This window comes from Rhinolophus ferrumequinum, chromosome 14 (assembly GCF_004115265.2).
Source record: "Rhinolophus ferrumequinum isolate MPI-CBG mRhiFer1 chromosome 14, mRhiFer1_v1.p, whole genome shotgun sequence".
NCBI lineage: Eukaryota > Metazoa > Chordata > Mammalia > Chiroptera > Rhinolophidae > Rhinolophus > Rhinolophus ferrumequinum.
The window spans coordinates 28,297,170-28,322,609 of NC_046297.1; the positions used below are offsets into that span (position 1 = coordinate 28,297,170).

The 25,440-nt window shown below is 35.8% G+C and overlaps 1 long non-coding RNA gene across 2 annotated transcripts in view; it reads right to left on the reverse strand.

The window, feature by feature from the left end:
- LOC117034027 (uncharacterized) overlaps positions 1-25,183 on the reverse strand; it is a 329,606-nt gene extending 304,423 nt beyond the window's left edge. For both annotated transcript variants that reach the window (XR_004425001.1, XR_004425002.1), the window contains exons 1-2: positions 25,007-25,183; positions 23,775-24,582 (exon numbers count right to left, since the gene is read on the reverse strand). This is a non-coding gene — a long non-coding RNA (uncharacterized LOC117034027). The remainder of the gene's footprint in view (positions 1-23,774; positions 24,583-25,006) is intronic.
- Between the last annotated feature and the right edge of the window lie 257 nt (positions 25,184-25,440).

Below are 25,440 nucleotides of genomic sequence, written 5' to 3' on the forward strand. Positions count from 1 at the left end.
AAATGGGGAGACAAAGAAACATGTCCCATGTGAAAGAACAAAACTCCAGAAAAAGAACTAAACAAAATGGAGACAAGCAATCTAACAGACGCAGAATTCAAAACACCGGTTATAAGCACGATGAATGATCTCAGGGAGAACTTAACAAAGAGATAAGAAACATAAAAATGGAGATAGACAGCATAAAAAGAAACCAGTCAGAAATAAAGGATACAATAACCGAAATAAAGAATACATTGGAGGGAATCAACAGTAGATTAGATGAAGCAGAGGACTGAATCAGCTATTTAAGAGAGAAGGTAGCAGAAAACAGCCAATCGGAACAGAAAAGGAAAGAAGAATCTAAAATAATGAGAACAGTTTCAGGGACATATGAGACAACATCAACCGTACCAACATTTGCATCATAGGAATATCAAAAGAAGAGAGAGCAAGGAACTGAAAACCTATTTGAAGAAATAATGACAGAAAATTTCCTTGGTGAAGGAAATAGACATACAAGCACAGAGAGTCCACATAAGATAAACCCAAAGGGGCCCACACCAAGACAAATCATAATTAAAATGCTCAAGTTTAAAGACAAAGAATGAATCTTAAAAGCAGCAAGAGAAAAGCAGTTACCTACGAGGGAGCTCCCATAAGACGATCAGCTGATTTCTCCACAGAAACGTTGAAGGCCAGAAGAGATTGGCAGGATATTCAAAGTGATAAAAAGTCAGGACCTACAACCAATATTACTCTACCCAGAAAAGCTATCACTTAGAATCAAAGGACAGATAAAAAGCTTCCCAGACAAGCAAAAGCTAAAAGAGTTCATGACCTGACCATCAAACCAATATTATAAGAATTGTTAGAGGAACTTCTTTAAGACAAAAAAGAAAGAAAAAGAAAGAGAGAGAGAGAGAGAGAGAGAGAGAGAGAGAGAGAGAGAGAGAGAGAGAGAGAGTATTCCCACTCTACTGTTCCCCCTGTTTACAGAGTGCCCATCCCTGTTCCACTCATGTTCAGCTTGGCTATATAATATGCTTTGACAGTGGACTATTACTGAATTGATGCAAACAGAGGCCTTAAATGTACCCATGTTCTTTGGCTTGCCTGTCATGCTCCAGTCATCATTATGAGAACATGACCTGATAGCTGTCCATTCAGAATGGGCCCTAGAATGCATGCATATGAAACAGACAAACCTAACCTGAGTCTGGGGCAAGGCTGAGCCCAGCACAGATCAGCTGAACATGGTTCATCTATAGACTCATGAATGTGAAAATAAAGTCTTGTTGTTCTACGTTGTTATAAGTCACTGTGTTCAAAATGCAGCATTATCTGGGTGATAGGTGATTAACATAAAATCAATGAAGAAAGGTTAAAGAATGCAGACATTGGCTTTCTAACCACTTGGAGCTACCAAATAATGGAACAGGCTCTCTAAATGTAAAATGTTTCTATTGCTTAAGGAGCTCTAGCAGAGCGCAGACAAGATTCTGATCTGCCAGGGATACTGCACCAGAGACTTCCACATTCGGAGGAGGAAGATCTCTTAATCACAGATTCTATCAATCTATGAATGTGTTTGTATTTTAGTACCAAAATTAACTTAGCAAACTTCTAACAATGCTTTGAACATTATAAATTCAAAGACTAAAGATGGAATAAATGAATGGTATCTTAAGTAGGGTACTAAATACATAATTATTAGATATTTATAATATCACATCATGAGAGCAAATTACATGGTAATTAATATTTTAATTGGGGTCTTTATGATAAATACAGTAATAAATAGTAGTTAATATTCAGATTAAAGAATTAAGAATACATGTTATGAATTGACACAAATGTCTTTTCTCCAAATACTTCCTAACACAGGACTGACTGATTTATATACGGAGAGGTACAGTAGTAAATTTCATTATTCTTAAACTAGAATTCTCTACTCAGCAGTGTACAGAGAGCTTTGCAAAGTCAAACTTGATACCCTGTTTAAGCATCTTAGGAGCTATTTTTCTTTTCCCAGTGAAATAGTTGTGAAATATGTCAGAATTAGGACCCTACAAAGATATCCCACTAGGATAATAACAGGCAAGAATTAGGATATGCATAAAATAAGAATAAGAATAGAATTAACTGTTGAAATAATTTGGAAAGGGGCATTAAGGAGATCATTTTTTAATTATCAACACCAAAATAACAACACATAAAATATAGGATGATAATATTCCTTAATTCTACTTTTATACTAACCACTTTATATGTGTTAGAACCATTATGAAATTAAATTTTCCTTAAAAAACTTAAATAATAAATTCATCAACAAAATTAATGTAACAAAAACTAAACATTTAAACTTAAGTGGTTGCTTAAATATTTATTGAACTAAAATAAAAATGCAAATCAAAATCAAATGCAATATATCAATTGATGCAAAAGGTTATTTTTCTAAGAAAGACCAATTTTATAATTTTATTATTGTTTTGAAGGCTTTTCCATTTTAGCTTATTTTACTTTACATATTTCATTGCTCCTCTTTTTTGTTTTTAAAATAAAAAGTAGAGGATGAGATGCTCTCAGCCTAATGGACTCTGGATCTTCTCAAGATCTGCTGCCTTCCCAAGAAGGCCTGTGTTTAGAACTTCTTTTGAAATTCTGTGCTCTTCAGGAGAATAGAAGAATGGAGGGTGAGATTTTCTTTTAAAAAAAAATAAAATAAAAAAATAAGCATAGAACATACTAAAGAGCTACAGAACAATTTGTTCAGTCTGGTTACTTTATAAGCCTATTGACTGCTTGAGAGAATCAAAGCCAACTTAAAAGACATACGGCACAAATTTGACTTACAAAAATAAAGTACAATACGTTGCTTTTTTTTTAATTAAATGAGCATTTATTGTATCTCTCCTAAGTAGTCAAGGGCAAGGGGATTTTAAAAAGCTGTGACAAGACCACATGGTACTCTATTATTTAGTTAAACTATTTATTGACATCTGACTATTAACAGATAATTTACAGATGAGATCCTAATGGTTGAAAAAATTTGAAGAGATTCTAAAATTTACTGGTAATGATTGAAATTCAAGTGCCAACATGTTAATTTTCACCAAACACAATGGCAAAATTAAAGAGTAGACTATGCCAAAGGTTATCTAGCATGTGAGAAAATGGAAATCCTCATCACTAGTGGAGATGGAATAAATTCAAATAGCCATTCTGGGAAATAGTCTGGCAGTACTTAATGAAATTAAAAATACAAAACCAGGCCGGCCCCAGTGGCTCAGGCAGTTGAAGCTCTATGCTCCTAACGCCGAAGGCTGCCAGTTTGATTCCCACATGGGACAGTGGGCTCTCAATCACAAGGTTGCCAGTTGGACTCCTCGACTCCAGCAAAGGATGGTGGGCTCCGCCCCCTGCAACTAAGATTGAACACAGCACCTTGAGCTGAGCTGCCACTGAGCTCCCGGATGACTCGGTTGGAGTGTGAGCTCTCAACCACAAGGTTGCCGGCTGGACTCTCACAAGGGATGGTGGGCTGCGCCCTCTGCAACTAAAAACGGCAACTGGACCTGGAGCTGAGCTGTGCCCTCCACAACTACAATTGAAAGGACAACAACTTGGAAAAAATTCTGGAAGTACACACTGTTCCCCAATAAATAAATAAAACAAACAAACAAACAAACAAAAAAACTGGAAAAAAAAAGTATATATATAAAACCTTCTGACCCAATAAACCCGTAAGTCAATAGAAGATATATGCAAGGAGTTTAGTTTATTCTACCACTGTGCATGATATCTGGTAACTGAAAACAATCTGGGTCCATCTCTAGAAGGCAGGTATGTAAAATATGGTCAGTCACTAAGATGGAATAAAATGCAGCACATACTGTAGAAGTATTTGAACTATAGACTATGGAGACATAAAAAACATGGTGATATCTTCACAAACGACTGCTGAAGGAAAAAAAATGATAAACATAACAAGATGTGTAGTACAAAACCATTTGTATACATTTATAACACATAAAATGTTACCTATTTTATAGGGATATTTTCATATTTTAAAAAAATCCTTCATTCACATTCACCACTAATCTCTGTACCATGAAGGCTGAACTGAGTCGACTATATCAAGTGGCTTTCTTGCCTCTGGCTTCTGCTTGGATGAAGCCAATGAAAGGCTACGGAAAAGAATTTAGGGTGTTTATTCCCAAGTCCCCTATCTATGAAGTCCTTGGGAGGCTAAATTCTTCTTCAGGAAAACACAGGTCCTGGCAGGCAGCTCTATCCTTATAATCACCTTCTCTGAGATCAGGTGAGTGTTCCCATTCACCATCCTTTGCCTCTTGAGGTACTTTCTAGTAGGATACTGCATATTCTTGTTTCACCATATCCTGCCCACACTTTGTAAATAATCTTTTTATTAAGCTGCCTTCAAATTATGTCCTTTCAGTGATCCAGTTTCCTGCTGGGACACTGACTGGTAGTAAGTAGTATAATTAATTAAATTCCTGTCATAAAGTCCAAGAATATAATGGAAGAGAGGGAGAAAAAGGGAGGGAGAGAAAAGGGAGCAGGTGGAGGAAAGGAGGAAGGAATTTCACTAAATTTTAGGCACTGGCAGACTAGGACAGCAGTTCATTTGAATCCTGAATATGTAGCCAGGAGTTTCATCTTGAGAATTCAATTTAATATGCATACATCATGTTTCTCCATCTATAACATGGAGATTATAATTGTAGATTTAATGGAGATTTAATCTGTACAAGAACCTTCTAGGATTCTTGTACAGATTAAATTAGATATGGCGTGCAAGGTGCTTAGCACATGCTGAGCTGATATTGTGGTTTTGGAACATATCATGGGAAATGACTGTACATAAGATTAGAGAGACAGATGGGCTCAGCTTGTGACATAGCTTTGCAAATTACTCCAAGGAGTTATCCTATCAGTTGTGGGTAGCCAATGAAGGTTAGTAGTTAAGGACATGGCAGGATTAGGATTTGTGTTTTAGAAAATAATCCTGAGAATGTTATGGATTTGAAAGGAGTCAGGGGACCAATTACGAGGCTGCTGCCATAGCCATGGAGGTGAGAAAGAAAATGCAAAGATAAATGCAAAGCAGAATTTAACACTGGTTACTTACAGGGTATGAAAAAGGAGGCAGAAAGACAAGGTCAATGACTATAACAAAATGACCAGCTTGTGGATCTGTCTGGTTGGAGTAATGTTTCACAGAGGAAACTGAAATAAGAAGAAAGGGTGATAGTTAAAAAAAGAGGGAAGGAGAGAGAGAAGAGAACAGTGTCTTCAAGAGAGCTGAACTCTTTAAAGAGAAATGTAAAATCAAGATCTAAGAAAAGTCACATATAGCATTTGGTTGTTATTTTTCATAAGTTCCTTTTCAGCTATAGTTTCTCTTGCCACATATTTGTTTAAAAAGCCTAGTCATTTGTCCCAAATGTTCCCCATTCTGGATATATATGATTGAGTCCTAGTGGTACTGTTCAACATATTGTTTTATCCCCCATATTTCCTCCAAAATAGCAGTTAGGCCTAGATCAGCACTTTTTAACAGCTTTAGGGAGGCTAATCGAAACTTGACAAACTGCACATATTTAAAGTACACAATTTAAAACTACCACCACCACAATCAAGGTACTGAACACTTTACTTGAACCAATTTTACATTTTATGTTTTAATTACCAAACATGTGAGTGACACTTCCACAGTTCTCTAAAACTGCAAGTTGCATAATTCTTAAAAGAATATTTAGTTCATTATAAAATTAACTCATCCTAAAAACAGAGACATTTTCGCAAAAGTGGCTTTGATACTTTCAGCACACTGAATTTTCAAGGTAAATAACATGGGGCACATAAATAAAAAAGAAAAGAAAATGTTTCTTTTATCTAAATCAATTTTTAAATTTATTTTTAAAAGATATTCATTTAGTTGACTTTATTTTAGCCAATTCTGTTAATGGTCCTTACTCATGTACTAAGCCTTTAAATTATATCCATTAGTTAGCCATTGCAAATGACCCCTAGATTCTTGAATTGAGGAAAATCAGCCATTGCTAACAAAGTCCATATGATCCATTCCAATTAGGATTCTATTTAGTGTTCCTAAACATTTTTTAGTTTTAACTTTAATTGGTTTTCATTGGCTTCATTTTCATATTATCAATTAGTTCCTTTAAACTGAAAATGCCAAAGTTCATTGTCACTCATATCCATTGAAAAATCAAAAATATGTTAGGTAGCAGGACATTTAAAAAACAGAAAAGGCACAATTGTATATCATGCATTTCCCCAGTCGGGAAAATGAATGGAGAATTGAGATGAGACTAACAATTTTAAAGACCACAAATGAGCACATATGTAAGGTTCTCTGGTAAATTGTAGTGTTCGGTTTTGCAGTGGCCAAGGTGTTGGCACTCTAGCTTACATCCACTGAGCAAAAGCTGCAGATTGAAAACAAAGTACTGTGCCAGGTGTATAGGAGAGAGGCCAGGGCTAATGGCAAACCAATCTGGGTGCTTCAAACCTTGGTTCAATGCCTTGATGTCTCTTAACCAGGACTTGGAAAGTAGGGATCTGCGTGAATGTGGATAGAGCTGCCTCCTTTGCTGCAATGATTCTTTCTTACCTCAGCTCTCCTTCCTCACATAGGCCCACTTTAACAGTGACCAAGCATTTCCCACACGTAAAATCTTCCTAAGCATCTCTGCCTGTTCCTTAACACAAAAAAGATGAATAATGGCTTTGAGGGCCCTTAATAAAGAGTGTGGGGGTCACTGGTGATATGCTTCAAATTCCGTATTTCATTCTGATGCTCTGCAATAATTTCTTTTCAGAAGATGATATCAGAACATTCAGAGGAGCTTAATATGCAAAACACACACACACACACACACACACACACACACACACACACACACACACTTTCTTCTATTTCACGGCTTTCTCATTCCAGAGATAAGGTTATGTTTTAGCAAGTCTGAACTAGGGCCAAGAAACTATACTTCTAAAAGCTTCCTAGAACTTGTTGGCCAGTTTTATTAACCAGTAATCTATACAACTTCTTTAACTCCCTCAGGCTTTATTGGTACTGGATGATTTAAAATTACCAGTGTTAAATGAGTGTTGGCATTGATTTCTCATTCATGTCCTCTCACACAGATAAATAATAGTATCTTCTTAAAATATATTTAAAACTTTTGTCCAAAAATTCAAAAAGAAGCAAGTCCTTTATTTCTGCATTTGTCTCTAGTAGCTTCTTATCTAATCCTGCCAGAAATCCCTTTGTAATACACATGCATAAAACTGTTTGAACTATTTGGTTGGTTTGGAGTTTTAAGTTGAAACCCATGAAATTGATTTTAAATCAACCTATTTACCTGTCCAAATAGAATATTTCCACATGTATACAGAAATATATTTATCTTATTTTTGCATCTGTATTTTTTAATGACATTTCATATGAACTATAGGCATATTCATTACAATGACAATTACTTTTGGATTTTGCCAAAATTATACTAAGTTTAAAAAGCCAACCACAAAAAATAAAACAGATTCTATGATTTCATTTATATGAAATTCCAGAATAGGAAAAAGCCATAGAGATAAAAAGTAGATTAGTTGTTGCCAAGGGCTGACGGGAGAGGAAAATGGAGAATGACTGCTAATCGGTACAGTTTCTTTTTGGGTGATGAAAATATTTTGAAAGTAGATAGTGGTGATAGTTGCACAGCCTTGTGAATATACTGAAAGCCACAGAATTATATACTTTAAAAGGGTGAATACTATGTTATGGGAATTATATCTCAAATTTTTTTCAAAAAAGAAATAGTGAGCAAAGAAATTATCAGTAAATAGTCTAAAGATACATTGAATATATTTTAAAAAGCAATAATAACTAGTTTGAAATAGCTAAAACACTGCAACTTAAAATAACACTGAATGTCAATAATTAAGTATGGTGATATTAACAAATAGTAAACCTAGGGGAAGGGTCTATAAGTGTTCATTGTACAACTCTTTCAACATTTTTGTAAAACTGAATTTTTTCTAAATAAAAGGTTAAAAGAAAGTGAATGGAATTGTATCAAAATTAAAAAGCAGAGCAAAATTATATGTCATATTAATCTTTTTTTAAAAGGTAGATATTCACTTACAAATATTTTTGAGCACTTACTGTGTACTTGAACTCAAACAGAGAAACTGGGTCTTATAGTTTGATGGTTCATTTTTTTTTTTAGTGCTGAATAATATTCCATTCTGTGTATGTACTACAGTTTATCCATTAACTACTGAAAGTTTATCCATTTACTACTGGCTGCCTCTAAGTTTTGGCAATTTGAATAAAGCTGCTATAAACGTCTGTGGTTTTCATGTGGATGTATATTTTCAATTCATTTGATTAACCCCAAAGAGCACAATTGCTGAATTGTATGGTAAGAATACATTTATATTTGTAAGAAACTACCCAACTGTCTTCCAAATTAGTTGTACTATTTGCTTTCCCACCAGGAATGAATGAGGGTTCCTATTGCTCCATATCTTCAACAACATTAGGCGTTGTCAGTGATTTGAATTTTGTCTATTCTAATAGGTGTGTACTGGTATGTCATTTTAATTTGCAATTTTCTAATCACATATGATATTGAATATCTTTCCATATGCATATTCACCATCTATATATCTTCTCAAGTGAGATGTCTGTTTCAGTATCTTGATCATTTTTTAGTTGGGTTGTTCATTTATTTTAGTTTTAAGAGTTTTTCATATATTTTGAATAACAGTACTTTGTCAGATATGTATTTTGCAAATATTTTCTCCTAATCTATGGCTCATCTTCTTATTTCCTTCACATTATCTTGCACAGAGCAGAAGTTTTTGTTTTAATGAAGTCTAATGGATTGTGCTTTTGGTGTTGTATCTATAATAAAATATCACCATACCTGGAATCATTTAGATTTTCCCTTATGTTGTCTTGTGGGAGTTTTATAGTGTTGCATTTTATATTTATATTTATACTAGGTCTATGATCCATTTTGAGTTAATTCTTAAGGAAGATGTAAGATTTGGGTTGATTTATTTTGTTAAATTTTTATTAAATTTACTGGGGTAACATTGGTTAGTAATATTATATTGGTTTCAAGTGTACATTTTTATAATCCATCATCTGTGTATTGCATTGTGTGTTCAACACTCATAGTCATTTTTCCCTCCATCACCATATATTTGAACCCTTTTCCCTCTTCTACCATATTCCTTCCCCCTTACCCTCAGATAACCACTAAATTGTTGTGTCTACAAATTTTTGTTTGTTTGTTTCTTTGTCCTGTTCATTTGTTGCTTTCAGTTTTATCTCACAAATGGTTCTCAACTTTTTCTGTCTTATTTCACTTAGCATGATAATCTCAAGATCCATCCATGTTTCCCAAATGGCGGTATTTCATCTTTTCTTATGGCTGAGTAATATTCCATTGTATATATGTACCACATCTTTTTTTTATCCAATCGTTTACAGAAAGACACTTTATTTCCATGTTTGGGCCACCATGAATAATACTGCAATGAACATAGGGGTACATACACCTTTACAAATAAATACTTTCAGATTTTTTGGGGGTGGATACCTAGAAGACAGATTCTTGGGTCATATGGTAATTATATTCTTAATTTTTGGAGGAAACTCCATACTGTTTTTCATAGTGCCTATACCAATTTACATTCCCACGAGCATTGTACGGATAAGAGGGTTCTCTGCACCCTCTCCAACACTTGTTATTATTTGTCTTGTTGATAACAGCCATTCTACCATGTGTGAGGTGGTATCACAAGGTGGTTTTGATTTGCATTTCCCTAACAGCTAGTGAAGTTGAGCATTTTTTCATTTATCTGCTGACCATTTGTATGTCTTCGTGGGAGAAGTGTCTGTTCATGTCCTCTGCCCATTTTTGAATTGGATTGTATATTTTGATGTTGAGTTGTACACGTTCTTTATATATTTTGGATATTAGCCCCTTATTGGAGGTGTTGTTTGCAAAAATCTTCTCCCGTTTCGTTGTTTGCCTCTTTGTCATGTTGATGATTTCTTTTGCTGCGCAAAAGCATTTTAGTATGATATAGTCCCATTCATTAATTTGTGCTTTTACTTCCCTTGCCTTTGAGGTCAAATAAAATTCTCTGTGAATCCAAGGTCCATAAGTTTAGTACCTATGCTTTCTTCTATGCAGTTTATGGTTTCTGGTCTTATGGTTAGATCTTCGATCTATTTTGAGTTAATTTTGGTACATGGTGACAAATAGCAATGTAGTTTCATTCTTTTGCACATGGCTTTCCAATTTTCCCAGCACCATTTATTGAAGAGGATTTCTTTGCTCTACTGTATGTTTTTGGCTCCTTTGTCAAAAATTATCTATTCATATATATGTGAGTTTATTTCTGGGTTCTCAATTCTATTCCATTTGTCTGTGTGTCTGTTTTTCTGACAATACCATGTTGTTTTGATTATTGTCTCTTTTGTAGTATAAATTGAAGTCAAGAAGTGTGATCACTCCAGCTTTGTTCATTTTTCTTAGGATTGCTTTGACTATTTGGGGATTTTGTGATTCCATACATATCTGATGATTTCTTTTATTTCTGCATCCAGCCATATTATATGCTGATCTCAGGCAGGAATGCTGCACCCACAGAGAGTGCACTTGCAGTCTCCATCTACCCTTCTCCCAGGACCACAGTGAGCCCTGGGCTGCAACCTGAGGGACCGGTCTGCATTTCTCCTTTCCCTCCTCCCGTTTTCCCCCATTTGCCCACCTTCAGATGTTTCTGATGCATGGATCTCTCAGATGGGTTTGTGTTGTATAGGGAATCCTTCATTGAGTTATAGTGGTTCAACTTGTTGACACTTCAAGGAGAGAGATCAAGGGGCACCCCTCACACCACCATGTTTTTGACATCACTTCTAGATTTATTTTTGTATATGGATGTTCAGTTGTTCCAGCACCATTTCCTGGAAAGACTTTTTTTTTAATTCATTTTTAATTATGTGGTACTAATCAAAGACCATGCTCTTAGAATTTTAAACATTGAATTTGGTATGGTTTGCTTTGTGAAATAATATATGGTCAACTTTTTGTAAATATACTTGTGAACTTCTATTATAAATTGAAATATTTTATATTTGTATATATTGTGTGTTGACTTTTAAAATTTGCATATCATTTTTTGTTATAGATTGTGTGCAAGATTATAAAATCAAGTAAATATGACATTAACTAAAATCACTTCTTAGAAAATCAATAATTTTGTGAGAGCATTATTGAATTATTTAAACTTTCACTTTAATTCTTAGAAAAATATTATTGTTTTTTACCTATTGCATATCAAAAACCAGTGTTCATAGAGCAAAAATATTTGGTATAAAACTATCATTCATCAGTGTAAAGCCAGAGTTTAAGATTGTATTATTTGTTCAAAATCCTTTATGTTCTCCAGAATATTGTCTACCTTTTCAGTATGTATTACCACTATTACTATCGGCTTCCTAACCTGATAATTTATGAGTACATTTACAGTTCTACCTTGTAATGACTTTATGATTCTATATATTCTTGTTTTGACTCATTGGATTCCAGCCTTCTTGAGGTCAGAGACCAAGCTTAGTCTTTAAAAGTAATCTATGCTATCTTATTCTGCATAAGGTGACCTACAAATACTTGTACAGACACTTGTGAGTTATGAGTTGTATTTACTTCTATTTCTCAGTATTCCAACAACTTGACATTGAAATTTAGAATTTTTGGCAATGCCAGCAAAGTGCTGAACACAAATTATTTCTAATAAATGTATTTTTTTTCCTACAAAGTGACATTCACATTTCTTTATGAAAAACATGAGTTTAAAGTGGTTGGAATAGAGAGATGCAAAATGGTGAAGTAGATACATGTTGTGCTTGCCTGATTCTGTGATCACATCAAAATTACAACTATAGTATAAAACAATCAACCTGGAGAACCATCTGAAGTCTAGCTGAACAGAAATTTTATAACTAAAGGTAAAAAGAAGAAGCCACATCGAGACTGGTAGAAGGGGCAGACACAAAATGGGCTGGCCCCAAACCTCTGTGTGGCAGAAGAAAATTGGGAGGGATGCCTCAGCCACAGAGGTTCTCCACAGAGGAGTAAGAGCCTGAAGCCTCACCCCAGGCTTCCCAGTTAGGAGTACTGGTACCAGAAAAAGAAGCTCCCAACATGTGGCTGTGAAAAATAGTGGGGATTCTGACTATCTGGGTGAGATAGAAGACTGTCTAGAGAAACCTAGACATCCTCTTAAAAGGTCTGCACAGATTGACTCCCAGGCACTCACCTGGGACTTTGGCAGAGGGACAGTGACTCAGGGGAATAAGAGACATACAGGGCAAGACTGAGTTGTGTGGTTTCACAGCAAGGAGTGGAGAAATTTTCCCTGTGTGGGGTCCTCCTACTATGCAGCCAGCAGGTGGGTGCCATCCTTCCTGTGTTGAGCCCTCACCCATGACCATGGGCAAATCTGAATCTGAACTGGTCTCATGAGCTCGACTTGCTCCACCCCAGTGACTCACTGAGACCCCACCACACCCAACTCCATACCATAGGAGATTTGATCAGTGGCTGAATCTTACAGGTGCTGGCAGGTGGCAGCAGGCCTAACTGTGTCCTGGCTTTTTGTGGAGCTACCTGAGACCCGATACTGGTGGCAGATGTCCCTGGTTCACAACATGGTCTCTCTCCCATACCTCCAGGTCCAGCATAGGCAACAACCAACCATCGATCACTTTGTAGATCCTATCAGATAGTCCCCAGCCAGTCACACACAGTGACTGGCTAGGGCCTACACCAGAGCCCCTCCCAAGAGGTCCCAGAACCAACATACTTGGAGGTTAGCTTCAGACCACAGCAGAGCATCACCCAATTAGCCCCACAAGCAGTACACTAAGGGCAGTCTCAACAGGCACAAGAGCCCATGAGGGGGAATCCTACTTCATGAGGTAAGCACCCCCACACAGCAGCCCATAAGTTGTGGACATGGCCAAATCCCACAGCCAGTCAGCCTGAGGGTCAATCCCACCCACTTATGTGCCAATAGCAATTAAGACTCAAATACAATCCCCCCCCACACACAAGGTACATCTCTGGAGCACCCAGTGCAGGTGACCAGGGAAACTGTGCCAGTGGGCTCCATGGGGCACCTACTACATAAGGCCATGCACAAGACTGGGAGACATAGCAGGTCTATCTCATACATTGAAACAAACAGAGAGGCAACCAAAATGAGGAAACAGAGAAATGGATCCCAAATGAAAGAACAGGGGAAAACTCCAGAATAAAAACTAAATGAAATGGAGGCAAGCAACCTACCAGAGTTCAAAACATTGGTTATAAGGGTGTTCAAAGAACTCAGTGAGAACTTCAACAAAGAGATTGCAAGCATATAAAGAACATAGAAACAAACAAACAAAAAGAACCAGTCAGAAGTTAGGAATACAGTAACTGAAATGAAGAATGCACTAGAAGGAATCACCAGCAGAGTAGATGAAACAGAGGACTGAATCAGCTGTTTGGAAGACAAGGTAGCAGAAAACACCCAATCGGAAGAGCAAAAGGAAAAAAAAAAATTTATAAAAAGAGAATAGTTTAAGAGACCTCTGAGACAACATCAAGCATAACAACATTGACATCATAGGTATACAAGAAGGAGAAGAGTGAAAGCAAGGGATTGAGAAATTATTTGAAGACACAATGACTGAGAACTTTCCTACCCTGGCAAAGGAAATAGACATATAAGCCCAGGAAGCACAGAGTCCCAAGCAAGATGAACCCAAACAGGCCTACACCAAGACACATCATACGTAAAGTGTCAAAGATTAAGGACAAAAAGAGAATCCTAAAAACAGCAAGAGATAGACAACTAGTAACTTATAAGGGAGCTCCCATAAGATTGTTAGATGATTTCTCAACAGAAACTTTGCAGGCCAGAAGAAAGTGGCAGGAAATATTCAAAGTGATGACAAGTAAGGATCTACAACCAAGACTACTCTACTGAGCAAGGCTATGATTTAAAATCAAAGGACAGATAAAGAGCTTCCCAGACAAGAAAAAGTTAAAGGAGTTCATCACCACCAAACCAGTATTATAAGGAATCTTAGAGGGACTTCTTTAAGATGGAAAAAAATATGAATAAGAAAATGGCAATAAATATCTATCAACAATTACTTTCAAAGTAAATGGATTAAATGCTCTAATCAAAAATATAGGGTGGCTCAATGGATAAGAAAACTAAACCCTTACATATGCTGCCTACAAGAGACTCACTTCAGATTGAAAGACACACACAGACTGAAAGTAAAAGGATGGAAAAAGTTATTGCAAGAGAAAGGAAATGGAAAAAAGCTGGAGTAGCCATATTTATAACAGACAAAATAGACTTTAAAACAAAGGCTTCTACAAGAGACAGAAGGACCTAGTAATCCCACTTCTGGGTATTTATCTAAAGAAACCCAAAATGCTACTTAAGGGTACATTCCATATGTTCACTGCAGTATTATTTACAATAGCTAAGATGTGGAGGCATCCTGAATGCCTATGGAAGAAGGAATGGATAAAAAGTAGGTGTATATGGTACATATACTCATATATACTGGAATACTGCTCGGCCATGGTAGGGAATGGGTTTTTGTCATCTGTGGTTGCGTGGATAGACCTAGAAGGTATTGTATTGAATGGAGTATGTCAGATAGAGAAAGACAGATGCAATGTGATTTCACTTGTAGGTGGAATTTAAAGGACAACAACAACAAAAAAAAAACCCAGAAAGACACTCATAGATATATAGAACATTTTAAAGATTGTCAGCTGGGAGGGCGCTTGGGAGTGGGTGAAAAAGTGGAAGGGATTAAGAAGTACAAATTGGTAGTTAAAAAAATAGTCATGGGGATGGAAAGTAAAGCATAGAGAATATTGTCCTACATGGTAGGACTACTAATAGTTATGTATAGTGCCAGGTAGTCAGGGGGATCACTTCTAGTGAGTACTAGACTAGCCATACAAATGGCTAACCACTATGTGTACACCTGAAATTAATATAAAATAATACTGAAAATTAACTGTAATTGAACAATTAAAAAGTGTGGGGAAGTTGAAAGGGAATAAGAGGTTCAAATTTTCAGGTACAAAACAAATAAGTCATGAGGATGTAACGTACAGCATGGGGAATATAGTCAATGATATTGTGATAGCATGGTATGATGTCAGAGGGTTGTTGGACCTATGGTGACCAAATCTTAATTATACAAATGTTGAACAACTATGGTGTACACCTGAACCTGATATTATGTTATATGTTCACTATACTTTTTTCATAAAAATTTTTAAAAAATAAAATAGTTGGAAAATTATATCTTCATATATTAACATATGAATCTTGTTTTATAATTCTATATGCTATAGAAATTTAAGAACTTTCAGCTTCTTTACTTTATCAATTAAATAAATAAAATTTGTATTGGTTTAGCAGAGCTAGTAGATACACTATCCCATTCATTAAAATTTAACCTCTCTCTTGGAGTATTACTCGGCTATGAAGAATGAAATCTTACCATTTGCAATGATATAGATAGACCTAGAGAATATTGTGCTAAGTGAAATAAGTCAGATGAAGAAAGACAAATGCCATATGATCTTACATATATGTGGAATCAAAGAATAGAATAAATGAGCAAACTAAACAGAAATAGTCTCAGAGATATAGAGAAAAAAACTGATGGTTGCTAGATGGGAGAGGGGTGGGGATCTGGGAAAAGGTGAGGGGATTAGAAAGCACAATAGGTAGCCACAATATTGTCACAGTGATATGAAAGACAGTTTGGGGATTATAATCAATAATGTTGTAAAGATTTTGTAGGCTGTCTGATGAGCACTTGTCTTCTGAGGAAGACCACTTCATGGATGGTGTAGATGCCTGACCACTGCACTGTACACTTGAAACTGAAGCTGAATAATGTTGAATGTCACCTATAATTTTATATGTGGCATACAGCATAGGGAATAGAGTCAATGGAATTATAACTGTTAGTAGAGGGGTAGTAGATTGAGGGAGGGTGCCCTCATAATTTTGTGAGGCGTATAAATGTCTAACTATTACAATGTTTTATACACCTGAAACTAATAAAAAAAAAAATTAACCTCTCTAGACAGGAACTCGGGCCAGGGCTTCTCAGAGCAGTTCCTTGGCTCCCGAGCAGACTTCATATATATATTCTGCAAGGGCTCAGCCAGGCATGAACTGTAAAAGTGAAACCATGAAAGTACTGCTAGGAAACATGGATGAATCATTTTTATTTTATTCTATAATTTTGGAGTGGAGAAGGTATTTCTAAAGCATAAAACAAAGCCCAGAAATGATAGATAAGTATGACTACATCAGGTTTAAACAATATGATCGTTGCATGTTCCACAAGCAAAGTCAGGTGACAACAAATGGATCTAGGGAACATTTGTGCAAATACATGTGTAATAAGAATATTGATTTCAGCATTACTTATTATAATAACAAAAAATTGAGTAAAGAGTAATAGTCATTTAAAAGGGTCAGGTTAAATAAATTCTGGTACATCCTTAAAAAAAAAAATTAAAACTAACCTGCCTTGAATTTCTCTTCAAAATATCCTAGAAAAATTCAAAACCACCGGTATTATAGGAACACATTTATTGCTTTAACAATCCAGTATATAGATCTAATGATGTTCTATAATGTGTTGAATCAATATCATCTGTTAAACATTTATTGCTAATTCACTTTATAATGTGCTTTATTAAAAGTCATTAAAGCCTGCAGCTGCATCCTGTAATCATTTCCTAAATATAAAGCCTGCATTTATAAATGATCTCCTTGTTCAAAATACTGCCATACAGCTCACAAGCTCTTTGTTAGAAGCCAGACAGCTTTAATTTGTTACAAAAAGAAATGCTAAGTAATTCATCAGATGCCAAACTGTTTTTTTCATTTTTTTGGCCACATATCATCCTTGTTCCCAGTGTTCAACTTCTATGTTCATTAAGAATATTTGTAATATAGTCTCAGATCAATGCTCAGAACTTTTATCTATTTGAGCTCCATCTTGCTCCAAGGAGTCAATCTCTTAATATGTATCTGTGATGAACTTGAAAAAGTTCAGTGATTTGGCTCAGCTAAGCACACTGAAGTGAAGTTCTTATGTAAATATTTTGGAACTACACATTGAAGGAAGAGACTGCATTTCATTTGGTGTTTTGTTAATTCTGTTCAGGAGAAAATAGCCTAACTGGGGCTTTATATGAGTGTATACATAAACAACATAAATGATTTCTAGGCTTTATTCAACTGATTATTCTATGATTGTACTTCTTTTATACATATCTCAAAAAAATAAGTTCAGAGAAATAAAGTTTGGATAAGGTTTCAATTTAATTTTCACACAAAAAATGAATTGTGTGTGATAGAGTTGCTTATTTCTCAAAAATTTTCATTGGAAAACTTCAGCATTTGTCAATGTTTTGGGCAGTACCTCCTAAAACAATTTAACTAGTGGGAAGAGATGATGAAATACGAGTAAAACACGTTATGAAATAGTGTTGATCCATCTTCATTCCTATTTATTCTATGGACTATTTTTTTCCCCGACAATATTTTTGACCATTCAGAGAAAGGGTGTATCTATTTCATCTCAGCCACTCATCATTTTTTGAGATTTATTTCTGGAAAATTTCTAAAAGATATTAAGATTAGGTTTCTTGCCAAGTCATGGTTCATTCTCCCATTTTTAGTTAAAACCACAGAAGACTGGAAAAAGACTCTGACTAAGTCAGTCAGTATTGGGTTTTAGCAAATGCCACTGAAAACTGAAAAGCAATGGTTCTGGCAGGCTACAAGACACAGAAGCATCCTGTGTACTGAGTCCACCTTGTAGTCAGTTTTAGTGAAAAAAATTTTTTAATTAAATTTGGTGAAAATGAGGAAATTTTACACAAAATTATGTTTTCAGTTCCCAAGTTTTGCTATAATCAAGGAGAGCTGAGAATCAGGAACCCTCTTGGGGGCTTTCTCTCTGCAGTTTGCCACAGGCCCCATTGGCTAGCCAGGATCATTAGCTTACCTAAGACCCTATGGCCATTTGAATTTGCAATCCATGAAAGGAGATGAAGACTTGAATAAGAAAACAGAAAAGGAAACAATCTAGGATGAAGCATGAATAAAAGAATTATGTAGAAGTGAGCACTGTATGTTTTGGAAGACAATATATGACACAGGGTTTTTTTTATCTGAAGAAATATTAAGAGAACAACTGTGTGAGACTCAGAGCCACAATCCCAGACTGGCCTAACAAGCTAAGTAATAACAAACATCAACTTCACCAATTTCGTGCTGTGTATGGGCAGTGAACAAGACATTTTCTATACCCTGTTATATTAAGTGTTCCCAACAACATATTGAAGTGGAAATTTCCTTTTGTTTTACATATGAAAATAAAGAGATTCATTCCTTGCCCAGGTTTGCATAGTTAATGCATCCTGTCTGTAAATCAGGATTGAAATTCAGATCTATCTGATCCTAAATCTCATACTTTCCACCATAAAAGCATGGGAACGTTTATGATAGAAATGGTCTAAGGGAAGAAGAAGAAAAGTTTTTGAGGTCAACTAAACCTATAGGTATTTGTTTATTTTCTAATTCACATAATGATTTCCGAAGATAATCAAGAAAACAGATGAGCTATTTAATTAAGATAAAGTGATTTACACAAGATCACATACATATTCAGCTGATAAGGAAACTATATTTGACTGAAAGAAAATTTGTATGTATTTCATGTATTTTTAGCCATGCAATACTGTTTTCTTATGGACTTTCTTAAATTTCTTAATCTCAGATACTTATGATACTTCTCAATATGGATCCCATTGAGAAGATTCCAGGAGAATGTATTATTCTTTTCAAGTTTTATATGTGTAACAGGTTATTGTTTTTGTTCTTGTTGTTGGGTTTGTGTTTTTTTTAATTGGGGAACAGTGTGTTTCTCGAGGGCCCATCAGCTCCAAGTCATTGTCCTTCAATCTAGTTGTGGAGGGCCCAGCAACCTTGTTGAGAGTTCACACTCTAACCAACTGAGCCATCTGGCCGCCCACGGATTGTTAAAATTCTGATATGATTTCTAAAAGATCCCTTCTTTCTGTTAATTTATTTAGTGATTTATTAAGTAAGCATTTATTCCTTAAATAATTAAATCTTTAGCTCTTCCAAATTTTGAGTGAATGGTAATATATTTGGTAAATATAAATGTAGTCATAACTACTTCACAAATTAATTTTAAAAATTTCTGCAAGTATGTACATTAAATGTGGTGAAGCGATAAAGAATTAGCCCCTATCCTAATGCATGGATTTAATGATTCTTTTATTTAAAAAATAAATAAATACTATTACTTTAGCTTTGCTGAGAATTTGAAGACCAAATTCAAGAAAATCTAAGATGATCTTCTGACACTTTGAATGTGTAGAATGTGCTGAACAAGATTCACATAATAATTCAAAGATAAAGCTCTTGGTCACATGACATTATTTTAATGACCTTTCACTTCCTTTTTTTTTTCTATTTTCCATTCTATTATTTCTTTCCTTTTTTTTTTCTTTTTGATAAGTGATGACAAATGAAACCAAAAAAAATAAAAATCTCAAAATTCTATCACTAGCTAGGTAATTATATAATTTTGCATCTCTGGTAGTCAAATAGTTTAACCACACAACTATATTGGAAATGACTATAACACCAAACAATAATTTAGATATCCTGAACACACTAGCAGTATATTTTTAGTGCTACTGTAGAAATCTATGCAGACTAAATTTAAAATTTGCTTTCTAGCTAGTGAAGATGGAATGAAGTGTGGACAACATGGGCCTGATCTATGGGGAAAATTTAAAAATTTAAAAATTACATTTAAAAAATCATAGTCACTTTTAAAATTTCAACTGGTGAAAAAATAAATAAGCACAAGAGCTCTCTTGAGGACATCTATGAATAGAACCTAAGCTTTGTACTAAATCAATACAACGTCTTTACAGCATGTCCAGGGTATCCCCATAGATCAGGCCCCATGTTGTTCACACTTCATTCCATCTTCACTAGCTAGAAAGCAAATCAAAAAGCTTCCCAGTTGTATTTTTAAATTTTGAGTTTTAAAGTCCAATTAATCTTGTCTTTTTCTTTGTTGATATAAATAATAATAAATATTAATCTCTTTATAAACCAGAAAATTATGACACAAAGGCAGTGATTGATTCATTTAAGGTAAAAATGAAAGTAGTTAAAATGAACTTGGGATATGCTGATCACTATGGTGTGAAAATGCGATGTCAATTTTGAATAATAAATACTTTTAAACCAGCTCCTAGCTCCATTGAAATATTTATTCCATTAAGAGATATAAGAAAATTGATGCTGACTTAACACAAAAATATATTCTCTACACTGAGAGTTTTTAAATGTATGAGGCATGCCCACCATATTGTAATTAGCAGGGAATTTTTTGATAAATGAAGAAATTAAAGCTATTGGAGATTATTTATAATAACTCAAAGATATAGCACTTAAGTTTCCAAAACACTCTCAAAAGAATCATATTGGGACTTTCCAATATTCTACAGAGTAGGCATCTGTTCATTCATCCAACAAATACTTAGGTGTCAACTGTATAAAAAGGATTGTGCCTTAATTGGGAAGTAAAGTATCCCTTTTTTAGAGAAGAAAAATTAAGTTTCATTGGTTTGAGTGGTTTGTCCAAGATCTAATGACAAGCAGTTCAAGAATCCTAATCTTTTGACTGTCAAAAAGGACTTGTTCTGCTATATCAAGACGCATAACATATTTATACTGCAGTATATTGTCTCTTTCAACATATGTCATGTATAGCTCTTCTCCTAAACAGGAAGAAAATATTAAATAAGAGGTCTCTCTCTATTTGAGTACTATTCTATGACTCACTGTACAGATTTCTGGGAAACTGAGATGACTATAGAAATAATTTCTAACTTACAACATGCTTTTCACTAGTGGGTTTTGCCTTGCTTGTTAGAATTAGATGAATAAGCAGGTTGATTGCCTGGAATATATATCTTTTGAATGACACACACATACAAAAAAAGTCAATTACTGAGGGCCTTCTTAAATTCCAATAATAATCATCTCATATTTTATATTTTTAAATAAATATGTATATAACTTGGTTCAAACCCAAAGAAACAATTCTAAAGGCAAACTCTTAACATTCAAATCCAATATGATCTGATAGTATCAATATATCCAGTTAATGTTTAGATTGTCTACACCAGAAGTTAAACAAGAGATGTTTTTATAATATTTTATAGTTTAAAGATTCAGGCCATAACTTCCGGTTGCACTCTCCACACACTATTTTTTGGTAAAAGAAAGGCAACTGAACAGATTCTAGGGCTCATTTCTAATTATCCTCTGGTCCTATATGCACTTTATATTTTCCTACTTATGCAATCCTATTTCACTTTTCTCCTTTCAGTCTGAAATATAAGCAACAGTCAACCACACTTTACCCTACCAACAAATTGATTTCCCCATCACCAACACCATCACCACCCTCATGGGGGATGGGATGTTGAAGTATTATGTCTGGTACTCTGCAAACCTCATGCATCTGTTTTCCTTAAGGGACCAAAATAATTATGAAAACGAACAGCTTGCTTTAATAGGATATGGATATTCTGGAATAAAGCTTTAAAGACAGGTGATTCTGTGAAAAAAAGATTTTGTTCTATTAACTCATCCACTCTTTTTTTTTTTTTTTTTTCTGGCAGGAGGCGGGTAATGGGGATTACTTTACACAACTCCATCTCAATATGAGGACATTTTCCCAAAGATAAGTATTGACATGAGCTTCCATGTATCTTGCCTAAGTTGGAAGGGTGAATTAGAGTTATTTATTTCTATTACTAAATCGCCAAAGGGATTAGGCAAAGGTAACTTTAATTTTGTGCAGTTTCAGCCACACATAAAGAAATCCTGCCCTCCCTACCACTAAGAAGGTAACTGTAGCCATGTACCCACAGGTATGCTTCCTGGAATACATTCTCTGCTTTCATTTTGTGAGATGCCAGCCACAGAGTCTATGTTAATTAATTGACAACCGATATGTCAGTCTAACAATATACTGTAAGTCTCTTAAAACATCATTAATTATTCCATGTGGTAATTTACCGTTCACATCTCTCAGATTAGAGGGGAAAAAAAGCAGGTTGAGTTAGAAGCACATCGTAGTTCTTCTAGGAAGTAATCTAAATCAATGGTACATTTTTTCTTCCTCAGATTATCTTTCTGACCTATATAGCGCAATACAGCCCCCAAGCAGCTCAATGACATAAATGCCTCTGTTCCCTTTCTGCTATGCAAGTAGGTTCATGGTAAGTGGTAAGTGACAGACAAAAATGATTTTTTTTCTTACAGTGTAATTGCTACTCTCAGCCATCACAAAACAAGGGCCCATCAGCCCACCAACAAATACCATCTTAACTGCCTCACAGGTTTTTTTTGTGTTGAAATTGAACTGTAATTCTTCAAAGGGGCAAATTCTTTCCACAGTGTTGGTTATACATATAGTATCAGATGTATTTGCATGGCTGTAAAAGTCCATCCGTGCAAGTCAATACTCCATTGAATTGAATGTGCTTATTGGAATTGATCAAGCTCTTAGTGAAATGTCAGACACGGGTTATACATTTGTATAACTGCCTTTACCCAATGAACCCTTTTTATTAAAGTAGAACGCTTGTCAAGGTCACTATGAAAGACTGTAGTTTTAAGCTCCAGGGGAAGACTCCAGAAATAAGAATCAACAGAAAACAGATTTAATGAACACTTTAAAGCTTATGATTTGTCAAGAACCTATTTTCTCCTACCACTTTTTGGATTTTAGTGACAAATGTATTTTGTACAACTAAGAAGGCAGAATGCTATCAAAACCCAGCTCTCCTAAAAAGGCACACTAAAGCTTTTCATTTTCTGCCTTCTGGCAGATGTGGTTTGAGCAAGCAGTTTTTAGCTTTAAAAGGCTGGAAAGATGATGCTAAATAAAAATGTGTGTATTTGAGTTAAGATTCTATAGGTGTAGGCATACTTGGAGTTTTGGATGGAGAGAGAGATCAGGTGTGTATGTACACATATTTGTTCCTGTGCATTGTTTGGCAAATTATATAAAGTACAACAGAATGTGTGGTTAAACCGTGTCTACTTGTGACTTTTAGAGTCTTACAAACTATATAACACAGACAAGATTACTTTAAACTGTAAACATAAGACAAAAAAATAAACCCTCTTATAAAATGCCAGGTTATATTAGTTTGGGGGGAAAAGACATACACAACTTCAAAATTATGTTAGATCAGCAATATGAAAAATACCCAGCTAAGAGTTTATTACAATTATGTAAGCCAATATAGGTAATTTTTAATATTCTTGTCACATAAGGGACTTCAGAGAAGTAAAATACCCAACTATTTTATTAGGCAAGAGATTTCCTAAAATAATGATGCAAGAATAATCATTTAAAAATCAAGTTGCTCATCTCCTTAATCCACAAGGAAAACTAATACTGTTTATAATCTTTCTGTTAAAATCTTGAAAAAAGTCATTAGAGCTGTAAATAAGAAAAAAAAAATAGTATTATCACTTACCTGCCAAGTAAAATAATTAGAAGTCTTTCAGTTTCTCTAACGTGGGGTTTTGAGTAGTTCTGGAACCTCCTCTCACAAAGTTATTCCCCAAACGGTTGCAATTCTCCCTTGAATATTTTGTTTATTTCAAAATGAGTGGGCCGTTAAGCATTTCGAGTGGGCCTTTAAGCATTTCGATCCCTACTTTACAATCCATGATTTCTCAGAGCCTTTAGGAATTTTGAACCCTTCTGCTTGCATTTCTCTGAGTCCCCTATAGAAAATTATTCTTGAAGTTGCGGCTGAGGGTTTAATCTGTGGAACAAGAGTACTCCTCACAGCCCTGTATAGCAGTTATAGCAGGTGAATAAGGAGACTTACTTTTCGTTTATCAAGGAAAGGGAGGAGAGACGACGGGATATTAGGAGGCACCGCCTTTTAGCTGTGAGGAGCAGGGAACCCAGCTGCCCGTGGCGACGACAGTGGCAGCCAAGGACAGCAGCAGTGGAAGCGGCAGCGCAGTTCTGTTCCCGTGGCTGCAGCCTCGTCTGCAGATGCTGTCCATGCCCTCCGGTGCTGAAGTATGTGTACTAGAACCCCTCCAGCCCGTCCCCAAATTGCACTTTCCTCCACCAGCGAATGCAAAGGGTTTCCTTGTCTTCCAGTCTCACCTTTTCTCCTCGCGCCTTATATTTTGGCAGGGGTTAATTGTTTCTCCAAAATAATATCCTCATACTTATTTGGTGGCAACGTTTCCGGACATTATTTGACATGGAAGTAGGAATCCGTGGGAAATCATATTTAAGCCTCTCCAGACTTTTCAGTGGCTCTGAACGAGTTTCCAAATGAAAAGAAACGCACGCACACGCGCGCGTGCACATGCGCACGAGGGAAGGGGGGAGGAGGAAGTGGGAGAAGAGAGAGAGAGAGAGAGAGAGAGAGAGAGAGAGAGAGAGAGAGAGAGAGAGAGAGAGCTATATTGAATACGTATTATGTACCATAGAAAAGCCAGAGCTTCTTTGGGTCTCTCATTACATGAAATGGAAAGGACTATTTTGGAAGGCTCCAAATCTTGATTCCCAATTATGGGGACCGCATTTAAATTCTGAGAAGCCCAATTTGAAATTCCTAGATTAGACACAGTAAAGAGGTCATAGATTCTTCTTAGACCCTCCAAGCAGAAACGACAAGTTATTGTGAAAAAATAAAAAGACAGAGGACGAACGAAAGAAAAGGCATCTTGGCTTTGCTACCTTTTAAAATGGTGCTGAATTGGTTCCGAATCGTTGCAGAACTGTTAAGAGGATCCAGCCAGACGCTGTTCTTGTGAGTGTCAGTGTTCTGGGAGTCTCGAGAAACAACTAGGAGAACCGGGAGCCTCTGGACGCTGCATTCCCAAGGTAGTGCTCTCGAGCCACCCACAGCTCAGGCTCCTGCGGAGAGGGGTGGGGGGATGGGGTGGGAAGAAGCTGCTTTCACAAAGGATCGAGTGAGGAATGCATAAAGGCAGTAGGAGGGCTCCACCATCCCCGCCCTTTTAATGACAGAACAATTCCCAATGCAACCGGCTCTATGCCCGGGGTTTCAGCCCATTTCTCCTCGCGTCTCCCATGCTGCCCTCTAGACGACTCCCAGGTTCGGAGCCTGTGCTCTCCCCAGGCCTGGCAAACTCTTCGCTCCCGCTGGG